This window comes from Meriones unguiculatus, assembly GCF_030254825.1.
Source record: "Meriones unguiculatus strain TT.TT164.6M chromosome 13 unlocalized genomic scaffold, Bangor_MerUng_6.1 Chr13_unordered_Scaffold_34, whole genome shotgun sequence".
Lineage (NCBI taxonomy): Eukaryota > Metazoa > Chordata > Mammalia > Rodentia > Muridae > Meriones > Meriones unguiculatus.
Window position 1 is genome coordinate 14681876 of NW_026843646.1, and position 15312 is coordinate 14697187.

The following is a 15312-nucleotide window of genomic DNA, read 5'->3' on the forward strand; positions in this document are numbered from 1 at the left end:
CTAATGAAAGAACACAAAAGCAAAGCACTACTTTGTAAACTAAATAACGTGTGTCGCTCGCTCAATCAGGAATACAGGAAAACTGAAAAGTTATATATCATACTCTACAGCACAGGAACAAGTTTCCAATGAAAGAACAGAAAAGCAAAGCACAACTTTGTAAACTAAATCACATGTGTGTCGCTCGCTCAATTAGGAATACAGGAAAACTGAAAAGTGCTATATATCGAACTGTATGGAAAAGAAAGAAGTTTTCATCGAAAGAACAGATAAGCAAAGCACTACTTTATAAACAAATTCACATACGTGTCGCCTGTTCAATTATTATAACAGGAAAACTGAAAAGTGAAATAACCCTAACCCTAACCCTAAACCACTAACCCTAACCCTAACCATAACCCTAACCCTAACCCTAACCCTAGCCCTAACCCTACCCTAACCCTAACCCTAGCCCTAACCCTACCCTAACCCTAACCCTAGCCCTAACCCTAAACCTAACCCTAACTTGTTCCTAACAGGAAAATGTTTCCAACGAAAGAACATAAATGCAAAGCACTACTTTTTAAACTAAATCACATGTGTGTCGCTCGCTCAATTAGGAATACAGGGAAACTGAAAAGTGATATATCACACTGTACTACACAGGAACAAGTTTCCAATGAAAGAACAGAAAATCATAGGACTACTTTGTAAACGGAATCACATTTGTGTCGCTCGCTCAATTAGGAATACAGGAAAACTGAAAAGTGTTATCTCCGACAGTACGACACAGACACAAATTTCCATCGAAAGATCAGAAACGCAAAGCACTACTTTGTAAACTAATTCACATACGTGTCGCCTGTTCAATTATTATAACAGGAAAACTGAAAAGTGATATAACCCTAACCTTAACCCTAAACCTATCTCACTAACCTTAACTCTAACACTAACCCTTACCCTAACCCTAACACTAACACTAACTTGTTTCTAACAAGAAAAAGTTTCCAACAAAAGAACATAAACACTAAGCACTAATTTGTAAACTAAATCACATGTGTGTCGCTTACTCAATTAGGAATACAGGAAAACTGAAAAGTGATATATCGAATTGTACGGCAAAGAAACAAGTTTTCATCGAAATAACAGAAACACAAAGCATAACTTTGTAAACTAATTCACATACATGTCGCCTGTTCTATTATTATAACAGGAGAACTGCAAAGTGATATAACCCTAACCCTAACCCTAACCCTTACGCACTAACCCTAACCCTAACCCTAAGCATAACCATAACCCTACCATAACACTAACCCTAACCCTAGCCATAACCCTAACCCTAACGTTTTCCTAACAGGAACAAGTTTCCAATGAAAGAACAGAAAAGCAAAGCACTACTTTGTAAACTAAATCACATGTGTGTCGCGCGCTCAAATAGGAATACAGGAAAACTGAAAAGTGATATATAGCACTGTACAGCACAGGAACAAGTTTCCAACGAAAGAACAGAAATGCAAATCACTACTGTGTAAACTAAATGACGTGTGTCGCTCGCTCAATTAGGAATGCAGGAAAACTGAAAAGTGATGTATCGCACTGTACAGCACAGGAACAAGTTTCCAATGAAAGAACAGAAAAGCAAAGCACTACTTTGTAAACAGAATCACATGTGTGTCGCTCAATTAGGAATACAGGAAAACTGAAAAGTGATATATCGCACTGTACGGCACAGAAACAAGTTTCCATCCAAAGAGCAGAAACTCAAAACACAACTTTGTAAAATAATTCACATACGTGTCGCCTGTTCTATTATTATAACAGGTGAACTGCAAAGTACTATAACCCTAACCCTAACCCTAATCCTAACCCTAACCCTAACCCTATCCTAACCCTAACCCTAACCCTAACCCTAACCCTAACCTAAACCCTAACCCTAACTTGTTCCTAACAGGAAAAAGTTTCCAACGAAAGTCCATAAACGCAAAGCACAACTTTGTAAACTAATTCACATAGGTGTAGCCTGTTCTATTATTATAACAGGTAAACTGCAAAGTGATATAACCCTAACCCTAACCCTAACCCTATCACACTAACCCTGACCCTAACCCTAACCGTAACCCTAACCCTACCCTAACCCTAACCCTAACCCTAACCCTACACTACCCTAACCCTAACCCTAAATCACATGTGTGTCACTCGCTCAATTAGGAATATAGGAAAACTGAAAAGTGATATATCGCACTCTACAGTACACAAACAAGTTTCCAACGAAAGAACATAAAAGGAAAGCACTACTTTGTAAACTAAATCACATGTGTGCGCTCACTCAATTAGGAATACAGGAAAACTGAAAAGTGATATATTGCACTCTACAGCACAGGAACAAGTTTCCAATGAAAGAACAGAAAAGCAAAGCACTACTCTGTAAACGGAATCACATGTGTGTCGCTCGCTCAATTAGGAATACAGGAAAACTCAAAAATGTTATCTCCCACTGTATGGCACAGAAACAAATTTCCATCAAAAGAACAGATACGCAAAGGATAACTTTGAAATTAATTCACATACGTGTCGCCTGTTCAATTATTATAGCAGGAAAACGGAAATGTGATATATAGCACTGTACAACATAGGAACAAGTTTCTAATGAAAGAACACAAAAGCAAAGCACTACTTTGTAAACTAAATAACGTGTGTCGCTCGCTCAATCAGGAATACAGGAAAACTGAAAAGTTATATATCATACTCTACAGCACAGGAACAAGTTTCCAATGAAAGAACAGAAAAGCAAAGCACAACTTTGTAAACTAAATCACATGTGTGTCGCTCGCTCAATTAGGAATACAGGAAAACTGAAAAGTAATAGATATCGAACTGTATGGCAAAGAAAGAAGTTTTCATCGAAAGAACAGATGAGCAAAGCACTACTTTGTAAACTAATTCATATACGTGTGGCCTGTTCAATTATTATAACAGGAAAACTGAAAAGTGACATTACCCTAACCCTAACCCTAACCCTAACGCTAACCCTAACCTACCCTAACCCTAATCCTAACCCTAACCCTAACCCTAACCCTAACCCTAACTTGTACCTAACAGGAACAAGTTTCCAACAAAAGAACATAAACGCAAAACACTACATTGTAAACTAAATCAAATGTGTGTCGCTTCCTCAATTAGGAATACAGGAAAACTGAAAAGTGATATATCGCACCGTACAGCACAGGAACAAGTTTCCAACGAAAGAACAGAAAAGCAAAGCACTACTTTGTAAACTAAATCACATGTGTGTCGCGCGCTCAAATAGGAATACAGGAAAACTGAAAAGTGATATATAGCACTGTACAGCACAGGAACAAGTTTCCAACGAAAGAACAGAAAAGCAAAGCACTACTTTGTAAACGGAATCATATGTGTGTCGCTCGCTCAATTAGGAATACAAGAAAACTGAAAAGTGTTATCTTCCACTGTACGGCACAGACACAAATTTCCATCGAAAGAAGAGAATCGCATAGCATAACTTTGTTAACAAATTCACATATTTGTGGCCCGTTTAATTATTATAACAGGAAAACTGAAAAGTGATATATCGCACTGTACGGCACAGAAACAAGTTTCCATCCAAAAAACAGAAACTCAAAACACAATTTGTAAAATAATTCACATACGTGTAGCCTGTTCTATTATTATAACAGGTGAACTGCAAAGTGATATAACCCTAACCCTAACCCTAACCCTATCACACTAACCCTGACCCTAACCCTAACCCTAACCCTACCCTAACCCTAACCCTAACCCTAACCCTAACCCTAACCCTAACCCTAACCCTAAACTACCCTAACCCTAACCCTAAATCACATGTGTGTCGCTCGCTCAATTAGGAATATAGGAAAACTGAAAAGTGATATATCGCACTTTTCAGCACACGAACAAGTTTCCAACGAAAGAACATAAAAGGAAAGCACTACTTTGTAAACTAAATCACATGTGAGCGCTCACTCAATTAGGAATACAGGAAAACTGAAAAGTGATATATTGCACTCTACAGCACAGGAACAAGTTTCCAATGAAAGAACAGAAAAGCAAAGCACTACTCCGTGAACGGAATCTCATGTGTGTCGCTCGCTCAATAAGGAATACAGGAAAACTCAAAAATTTTATCTCCCACTGTATGGCACAGAAACAAGTTTCCATCAAAAGAACAGATACGCAAAGGATAACTTTGAAATTAATTCACATACGTGTCGCCTGTTCAATTATTATAGCAGGAAAACGGAAATGTGATATATAGCACTGTACAACATAGGAACAAGTTTCTAATGAAAGAACACAAAAGCAAAGCACTACTTTGTAAACTAAATAACGTGTGTCGCTCGCTCAATCAGGAATACAGGAAAACTGAAAAGTTATATATCATACTCTACAGCACAGGAACAAGTTTCCAATGAAAGAACAGAAAAGCAAAGCACAACTTTGTAAACTAAATCACATGTGTGTCGCTCGCTCAATTAGGAATACAGGAAAACTGAAAAGTAATAGATATCGAACTGTATGGCAAAGAAAGAAGTTTTCATCGAAAGAACAGATAAGCAAAGCACTACTTTATAAACAAATTCACATACGTGTCGCCTGTTCAATTATTATAACAGGAAAACTGAAAAGTGAAATAACTCTAACCCTAACCCTAAACCACTAACCCTAACCCTAACCCTAACCCTAACCCTAACCCTAACCCTAACCCTAACCCTAACCCTACCCTAACCCTAACCCTAGCCCTAACCCTACCCTAACCCTAACCCTAGCCCTAACCCTAAACCTAACCCTAACTTGTTCCTAACAGGAAAAAGTTTCCAACGAAAGAACATAAATGCAAAGCACTACTTTTTAAACTAAATCACATGTGTGTCGCTCGCTCAATTAGGAATACAGGGAAACTGAAAAGTGATATATCACACTGTACTGCACAGGAACAAGTTTCCAATGAAAGAACAGAAAATCATAGGACTACTTTGTAAACGGAATCACATTTGTGTCGCTCGCTCAATTAGGAATACAGGAAAACTGAAAAGTGTTATCTCCGACAGTACGACACAGACACAAATTTCCATCGAAAGATCAGAAACGCAAAGCACTACTTTGTAAACTAATTCACATACGTGTCGCCTGTTCAATTATTATAACAGGAAAACTGAAAAGTGATATAACCCTAACCTTAACCCTAAACCTATCTCACTAACCTTAACTCTAACACTAACCCTTACCCTAACCCTAACACTAACACTAACTTGTTTCTAACAAGAAAAAGTTTCCAACAAAAGAACATAAACGCTAAGCACTAATTTGTAAACTAAATCACATGTGTGTCGCTTACTCAATTAGGAATACAGGAAAACTGAAAAGTGATATATCGAATTGTACGGCAAAGAAACAAGTTTTCATCGAAATAACAGAAACACAAAGCATAACTTTGTAAACTAATTCACATACATGTCGCCTGTTCTATTATTATAACAGGAGAACTGCAAAGTGATATAACCCTAACCCTAACCCTTACCCACTAACCCTAACCCTAACCCTAAGCATAACCATAACCCTACCATAACACTAACCCTAACCCTAGCCCTAACCCTAACCCTAACTTTTTCCTAACAGGAACAAGTTTCCAATGAAAGAACAGAAAAGCAAAGCACTACTTTGTAAACTAAATCACATGTGTGTCGCGCGCTCAAATAGGAATACAGGAAAACTGAAAAGTGATATATAGCACTGTACAGCACAGGAACAAGTTTCCAACGAAAGAACAGAAATGCAAATCACTACTGTGTAAACTAAATGACGTGTGTCGCTCGCTCAATTAGGAATGCAGGAAAACTGAAAAGTGATGTATCGCACTGTACAGCACAGGAACAAGTTTCCAATGAAAGAACAGAAAAGCAAAGCACTACTTTGTAAACAGAATCACATGTGTGTCGCTCAATTAGGAATACAGGAAAACTGAAAAGTGATATATCGCACTGTACGGCACAGAAACAAGTTTCCATCCAAAGAGCAGAAACTCAAAACACAACTTTGTAAAATAATTCACATACGTGTCGCCTGTTCTATTATTATAACAGGTGAACTGCAAAGTACTATAACCCTAACCCTAACCCTAATCCTAACCCTAACCCTAACCCTAACCCTATCCTAACCCTAACCCTAACCCTAACCCTAACCCTAACCCTAAACCTAACCCTAACTTGTTCCTAACAGGAAAAAGTTTCCAACGAAAGAACATAAACGCAAAGCACAACTTTGTAAACTAATTCACATACGTGTAACTGTTCTATTATTATAACAGGTAAACTGCAAAGTGATATAACCCTAACCCTAACCCTAACCCTATCACACTAACCCTGACCCTAACCCTAACCGTAACCCTAACCCTACCCTAACCCTAACCCTAACCCTAACCCTAACCCTACACTACCCTAACCCTAACCCTAAATCACATGTGTGTCGCTCGCTCAATTAGGAATATAGGAAAACTGAAAAGTGATATATCGCACTCTACAGTACACAAACAAGTTTCCAACGAAAGAACATAAAAGGAAAGCACTACTTTGTAAACTAAATCACATGTGTGCGCTCACTCAATTAGGAATACAGGAAAACTGAAAAGTGATATATTGCACTCTACAGCACAGGAACAAGTTTCCAATGAAAGAACAGAAAAGCAAAGCACTACTCTGTAAACGGAATCACATGTGTGTCGCTCGCTCAATTAGGAATACAGGAAAACTCAAAAATGTTATCTCCCACTGTATGGCACAGAAACAAGTTTCCATCAAAAGAACAGATACGCAAAGGATAACTTTGAAATTAATTCACATACGTGTCGCCTGTTCAATTATTATAGCAGGAAAACGGAAATGTGATATATAGCACTGTACAACATAGGAACAAGTTTCTAATGAAAGAACACAAAAGCAAAGCACTACTTTGTAAACTAAATAACGTGTGTCGCTCGCTCAATCAGGAATACAGGAAAACTGAAAAGTGATATATCATACTCTACAGCACAGGAACAATTTTCCAATGAAAGAACAGAAAAGCAAAGCACAACTTTGTAAACTAAATCACATGTGTGTCACTCGCTCAATTAGGAATACAGGAAAACTGAAAAGTGCTATATATCGAACTGTATGGAAAAGAAAGAAGTTTTCATCGAAAGAACAGATAAGCAAAGCACTACTTTATAAACAAATTCACATACGTGTCGCCTGTTCAATTATTATAACAGGAAAACTGAAAAGTGAAATAACCCTAACCCTAACCCTAAACCACTAACCCTAACCCTAACCCTAACCCTACCCTAACCCTAACCCTAGCCCTAACCCTAACCCTAACTAGTTCCTAACAGAAACAAGTTTCCAACAAAAGAACATAAACGCAAAGCACTACTTTGTAAACTAAATCACATGTGTGTTGCTCGCTCATTTAGGAAAACAGGAATACTGAAAAGTGATATATATCGAACTGTAAGGCAAAGAAAAAAGTTTTCATCGAAAGAACAGAGAAGCAAAGCACTACTTTGTAAACTAATTCATATACGTGTGGCCTGTTCAATTATTATAACAGGAAAACTGAAAAGTGACATTAACCTAACCCTAACCCTAACCCTAACGCTAACCCTAACCTACCCTAACCCTTATCCTAACCCTAACCCTAACCCTAACCCTAACCCTAACCCTAACCCTAACCCTAACCCTAACCCTAACCCTAACCCTAACTTGTACCTAACAGGAACAAGTTTCCAACAAAAGAACATAAACGCAAAACACTACATTGTAAACTAAATCAAATGTGTGTCGCTCCCTCAATTAGGAATACAGGAAAACTGAAAAGTGATATATCGCACTGTACAGCACAGGAACAAGTTTCCAACGAAAGAACAGAAAAGCAAAGCACTACTTTGTAAACTAAATCTCATGTGTGTCGCTTCCTCATTTAGGAATACAGGAAAACTGAAAAGTGATATATTGCAATGTACAGCACAGGAACAAGTTTCCAATGAAAGAACAGAAAAGCAAAGCACTACTTTGTAAACAGAATGACATGTGTGTCCTTGCTCAATTAGGAAAACAAGAAAACTGAAAAGTGATATATCGCACTGTACAGCACAGGAAGAAGTTTCCAACGAAAGAAAAGAAAAGCAAAGCACTACTTTGTAAACTAATTCACATACGTGTCGCCTGTTCAATTATTATAACAGGAAAACTGAAAAGTGATACAACCTTAACCCTAACCCTAACCCTACCCTCACCCTAACCCTAACGCTAACCCTAACCCTAACTTATTCCTAACAGGAACAAGTTTCCAACGAAAAGAACAGAAAAGCAAAGCACTACTTTTTAAACTAAAATACATGTGTGTCGCTCGCTCAATTATGAATACAGGAAAATTGAAAAGTGATATATGTCGAACTGTACAGCAAAGAAAGCCGTTTTCATCGAAAGAACAGATGAGCAAAGCACTACTTTGTAAACTAATTCACATATGTGTCTTCTGTTCAATTATTATAACAGGAAAACTGAAAATTGATATAACCCTAACCCTATCCATAACCCTAACCCTAACCCTAACCCTACCCTAAACCTACCCTAACCCTAACCCTTATCCTAACCCTAACCCTAACCCTAACTCTAACTTGTTCATTTTTTTTTTTCAATGCAGTTTATTCAGGAACCTTGAACAATCCTCGGACCCTGGGGAAAGCCAGCCCACAGCTTAAATAGCCTCTGGTTAGCCAACCCAGGCGTGCCACGTGGGCAATGCAGATAGGTCCACATACATGGAAGCAAGCCAGATCCTCAGCCTTAGCCAAATGTGGAATTGTTCGTGACAGAGAGCACTCACCATCGGGAAGGTGGAAGGCGGAAACCAGCTCCATCTTTAAGGCATAGCATTCCGCAGCTCTCTACAGTTCCCCCTTTTTGTTTTAGACGCATCAGGCAAGAGTAGAGGTCTGATCTCTGATATTAGAAATAAATTGGGACTTTGTACTGATGTTCATTTAGGTGTCATCCACCCAAAGAGCATCATACCCTTCCGATACCTTTTTCTCAGAGGCGGAACCTGGGGCATCAACCCGCATGCAATCAAACATGCTCTTCTCTGGGTCAAAAGCTGCTGACCCTGAGTGCAGTGCTTAGCCTCGCATCCTGAGCGTATCATTTTAGCTTTTTATGGTATCCAACCATGCTTGGGGAGAATGTCCTGCTTCAATGGCTGTAAAGGCCTGAATGATCATGGCTGCATCACACTGTTGTGAGACTCTAATCTTGCATATATACCACAGGCAAACCAAGAAGACCAACACCAGAAGGCCTGCTAACGCTCCCATGCCCGCCCATTCCTTCAGATGATTCATGGCTGCAGCAATCCATGTTGATAATCCTGTGGCTAGTCCTGCGTCCACTCCGGTAGAATTTACTGTGACAATGGCCACTCTCAGCTGCTCCATCGTAGTATCGAATTCTCCAGTCCAATTACCTAAAATATAGCTCGACAATTGTTTAGACAGATTTGCAGCGCAGGAAAAATTCTCATGTTGTATGCTAGTGACACAAAGTCCAGCATACTTTCATTGACAGCCAGGTTGAGCGATTTGCCATAGGGTATCAATTTGCTCCTGCAAGAGGTCAATCCTCTGATTGACCACCATCAAGCTTCCTTTTAGTTTAGCATTAATTCCTTTATGTACAACTAAGGCATGAGCTACATTGGCTAAATGATTATTCAGGGTCTGAGCAGTCTGCCCAGTATGACTCATGGCTAATGCCCTGGTGGTAGCTCCAACAGCCGCCAATGAGATGGTAGTAACAATGGTGGCTGTAGTTCCAAGATCCCTTTTCTGTCTGAAGAGAGTCATAGCATGAGGGGCATCAATGGGCACAGGCACCCAGTGAGGCATGCGAGTAACCAGGGCATACCTAAATTTACTAGCATTCCAGCATTGGGCAAAAAAGCAAGTATCATTACCACAATTACTTGGCTCTATCTGGCTAATAATGAATAAAAATGGGGGATATAAACAAACAGGTGTGGGCTTATAGGAAATATTATGAGAAGCCTTAACCCCTCGTTGGAACATCCTGCATCAGTTCTAGAACTAGCAGTGGTGGTGTCTGAGGTCTGAGTAGGTTCAGGAGACCATTGCCCCCAGGGGCGAGACGTGCTCCATGCCAATTGACTAACTCCATGTTTTCCTCCACTTTTGAAAGTCATTTAAGGTTCTTAAATTATTTTTTCCCTTTTTTTTAAAAATTTTCATCAATTACACTTTATTCATTCTGCATCCCCCCATAAGCCCCTCCCTTCTCCCCTCCCACTCCCACCCTCCATCCTCCCTCTGCTTGCATGCCACTCCCCAAGTCCACTAATAGGTGAGGTTCTCCTCTCCTTTCTGATCTTAGTCTGTCAGTTCACATCAAAAGTGGCTGTATTGTCCTCTACTATGGCCTGGTAAGGCTGCTCCCCCCCAGAGGGAGGTGATCAAAGAGCAGGCCAATCAGATTATGTCAGAGGCAGTCCCTCTTCACATTACTATGTAACCCAACTGGACTCTGAACTGCCCTGGGCTACATCTGTGCAGGGGTTCTGGGTTTTCTCCATGAATAGTCCTTGGTTGGAGTATGAGTCTCTGGGAAGTTCCCTGTGTTCAAATTTTCTTGTTCTGTTGCTCCTTGTGGAGACCCTGTCCTCTCCAGCTCTTACTATTTCCCAGTTCTTACCTAAAATTCCATTCACCTGCCCAACAGTTGCCCATCCGGCTCAGCATCTGCTTTGATAGTCTGAAGCGCAGAGGCTTTCAGAGGCCCTCTGTGGTAGGTTCCTAGGTTGTGTCCTGTTTTCTTCTTCTTCTGATGTCCATCCTCTTTTCCTTTCTGGATGGGGATTTGACAGGATAGGGTCCTCTCTCTTGCTTAGTTTCTTTAGATGCACAGGTTTTAGTGGGTTTGTCCTATGTTGTATGTCTATATGAGTGAGTATATACCATATGTGTCTTTTTGCTTCTGGGACAACTCACTCAGGATGATCCTTTCCAGATCCCACCATTTACCTGCAAATTTCATGATTTCCTTATTTTTCATTGCTGAGTAATATTCCATTGTGTAGATGTACCACAATTTCTGCATCCATTCTTCAGTTGAGGGGCATCTGGGTTGTTTCCAGCTTCTGGCTATTACAAATAAAGCTGCTACAAACATGGTTGAGCAAATGTCCTTTTTGTGTACTTGAGCCTCTTTTGGATATATGCCCAGTAGTGGTATGGCTGGATCTTGAGGAAGCACTATTCCTAGTTGTCTGAGAAAGCGCCAGATTGATTTCCAGAGTGGTTGTACAAGTTTACATTCCCACCAGCAGTGGAGAAGGGTTCCCCTTTCTCCACGACCTCTCCAGCATGTGTTGTCACTTGAGTTTTTGATCTTGGCCATTCTCATGGGTGTAAGGTGAAATCTCAGGGTTGTTTTGATTTGCATTTCCCTAATGGCTAGTGAGGTTGAGCATTTCTTTAAGTGCTTCTCTGCCATTCGGTATTCCTCTACTGAGAATTCTCTGTTTAGCTCTGTTTCCCATTTTTTAAGTGGATTACTTGGTTTGCTGCTTTTCAGCTTCTTTAGCTCTTTATATATACTGGATATGAGTCCTCTGTCAGATAAAGGGTTGGTGAAGATTCTTTCCCAATCTGTAGGTGGTCACTTTGTTTTGATGACGGTGTCCTTTGCTTTACAGAAGCTTTTCAGTTTCATGAGGTCCCATTTATTGGTTGTTGCTCTTAGAGCCTGTGCTGTTGGTGTTCTGTTCAGGAAGTTTTCCCCTGTACCAATGAGTTCTAGGGTATTTCCCACTTTTTTTCAAGCCGATTTAATGTGTCTGGTTTTATGTTGAGGTCTTTGATCCACTTGGACTTCAGTTTTGTGCAGGGTGATAAGTATGGATCTATTTTCATTTTTCTACATGTAGACATCCAGTTAGACCAGCACCATTTGTTGAAGATGCTATCTTTTTTCATTGTATGGTTTTGGCGTCTTTGTCAAAGATCAGGTGTCCATAAGTGTGTGGGTTTATTTCTGGGTCCTCTGTTCGGTTCCATTGATCCACCATTCTGTTTCTATGCCAGTACCATGCAGTTTTTAAAACTGTTGCTCTATAGTACAACTTAAGATCAGGGATGGAGATACCTCCGTAAGATCTTTTATTGTAGAGGATTGTTTTAGCAATTCTGGGTTTCTTGTTATTCCATATGAAGTTGAGAATTTTTCTTTCCAGGTCTGTAAAGAATTGTGTTGGTAATTTGATGGGCATTGCATTGAATCTGTAGATTGCTTTTGGTAAGATGGCCATTTTTACTATGTTAATCCTACCAAGCCATGAGCATGGGAGATCTTTCCATCTTCTCATATCTTCTTCTAATTCTTTCTTCAGAGATTTGAAATTTTTTCCATACAAGTGTTTGACTTCCTTGGTTAGGGTTACTCCAAGGTACCTTATGTCATTTGTGGCTATTGTGAAGGGTGTTGTTTCCTTAATTTCTTTCTCAGCCCTTTTGTCCTTTGTATATAGGAGGGCTACTAATTTTTTTGAGTTAATTTTGTATCCTGCCACTTTGCTGAAGGTGTTTATCAGCTGTAGGAGTTCCCTGGTAGAGTTTTTGGGGTCACTCACGTATACTATCATATCATCTGCAAATAGTGATAATTTGACTTCTTCCTTTCCAATTTGTATCCCCTTGATCTCCTTCAACTGTCTTATTGCTCTAGCAAGGACTTCCAGCACTATGTTGAAGAGATATGGAGAGAGTGGGCAGCCTTGTCTTGTCCCTGATTTCAGGGGGATTGCTTTAAGTTTCTCTCCGTTCAGTTTGATGTTGGCTATAGGCTTGCTGTATATCGCCTTTACTATGTTTAGATATGTGCCTTGTATCCCTGATCTCTCCAATACTTTGAACATGAATGGATGTTGGATTTTGTCGAAGGCTTTTTCAGCATCTAGGAAGATTATCATGTGGTTTTTTTTCTTTCAGTTTGTTAATATGGTGGATCACATTGATGGATTTCCGTATATTGAACCACCCCTGCATACCTGGGATGAAGCCTACTTGGTCATAGTGGATAATATCTTTGATGTTTTCTTGGATTCAGTTTGCAAGTATTTTATTAAGTATTTTTGCATCAATGTTTATAAGGGAGATTGGCCGGAAATTCTCTTTCTTTGTTGAGTCTTTGTGAGGTTTAGGTACCAAGGTGACTGTGGCTTCATAGAATGAATTTGGTAATATTCCTTCTGTTTCTATTTTGTGGAATAGTTTGAAGAGAATTGGTGTTAGCTCTTCTTTGAAGGTCTGGTAGAATTCTGCGCTGAAGCCATCTGGTCCTGGGCTTTTTTTGGATGGGAGACTTTTGATGACCGCTTCTATTTCTTTGGGGGATATAGGTCTATTTAGTTGATTTACCTGGTCCTGGTTCAGCTTTGGTAAGTCAAATCGATCAAGAAAATTGTCCATTTCATTTAGATTTTCAAATTTTGTGGCATATAGACTTTTGAAGTAAGTCCTAATGATTGTTTGGATTTCCTCAGTGTCTGTAGTTATATCCCCCTTTTCATTTCTGATTTTGTTGATTTGGGTTGTGTCTCTCTGCCTTTTAGTTAGCCTGGCTAAGGGTTTGTCGATCTTGTTGATTTTCTCAAAGAACCAGCTCTTGGTTTCATTGATTCTTTGAATTGTTTTATTTGTTTCCAATTGATTGATTTCAGCCCTGAGTTTGATTATTTCCAGCCGTCTACTCCTTCTTGGTGTGTCTGCTTCTTCTTTTTCTAGGGTTTCTAAGTGAGCCATTAGGGTGCTTGAATGAGCTGTCTCAAATTTCTTCTTGAAGGCACTTAGTGCTATGAACTTTCCTCTTAGCACTGCTTTCATTGTATCCCACAAGTTCAGGTATGTTGTTTCTTCATTTTCATTGATTTCTAGAAAGACTTTAATTTCTTTCTTTATTTCTTCCCTGACCCAGCTGTCATTTAGTAACAAGTTGTTCAGTTTCCATGTGTGTGTAGGCTTTTTGTTATTTCTGTTATTGTTGAGGTCCAGCTTTATTCCATGGTGATCAGACAAGATACATGGGATTATTTCAATCTTCTTGTATCTGTTGAGGCTTGCTTTGTGACCCACTATGTGGTCTATTTTGGAGAAGGTTCCATGAGGTGCTGAGAAGAAGGTAAATTCTTTTGTGTTTGGGTGTAAAGTTCTGTAAATGTCTGTTAGGTCCATTTGATTCATGACCTCTGTCAGAGACATTGTTTCTTTGTTTAATTTCTGTTTAGTTGACCTGTCCTTTGTTGAGAGTGGGGTGTTGAAGTCTCCCACTATTAATGTGTGTGGATCTATATGTGCTTTAAATTTTATCAATGTTTCTTTCACAAATGTGGGTGCCCTTGTATTTGGGGCATAGATGTTCAGGATTGTGATGTCTTCCTGGTGGAATTTTCCCTTGATGAGTATGAAGTGTCCTTCCCCATCTCTTTTGATTAATTTTGGTTGAAAGTCTATTTTATCAGATATTAGAATGGCTACTCCTGCTTGCTTCTTGGGTCCGTTTGCTTGGAAAGTCGTCTTCCAACCCTTTACCCTCAGGTAATGTCTATCTTTGTGTCTTAGGTGTGTTTCTTGTATGCAACAGATTGCTGGGTTTTGTTTATGTATCCATTCTGTTAATCTGTGTCTTTTTATTGGAGAGTTGAGTCCATTGATGTTGAGAGAGATTAATGACCAGTGGCTGTTAGATCTCTTGATTTTGATGTTGGCTGTGGTCATCAGGTTGTGTGCTTGGTTGCTTTTTGTTTTACTGAAGTGAGGTTATTTATTTCCTGTGTTTTCTTGAATGTAGCTAGCTTTCTTGGGTTGTATTTTCCCTTCCAGTGTCTTCTGTAATGCTGGATTTGTTTGTAGATATTGTTGAAATTTGTTTTTGTCATTGAATATCTTGTTTTCTCCATTTATGAGGACTGAGAGTTTTGCTGGGTATAGTAGCCTGGGCTGACATCTGTGTTCTCTTAGGGTCTGCATGATATCAGTCCAGGCCCTTCTGGCTTTCATAGTCTCTGTTGAAAAGTCAGGTGTGATTCTAATGGGTTTGCCATTATATGTTACTTGGCCTTTTTCCCTTGCAGCTTTTAGTATTTTTTCTTTGTTCTGTATACTTATGGTTTTGATTATTATGTGGCGGGAGGATTTTCTTTTCTGGTCAAATTTGTTGGGTGTTCTGTAGGCCTCATGTATTCTAATTGGCCTCT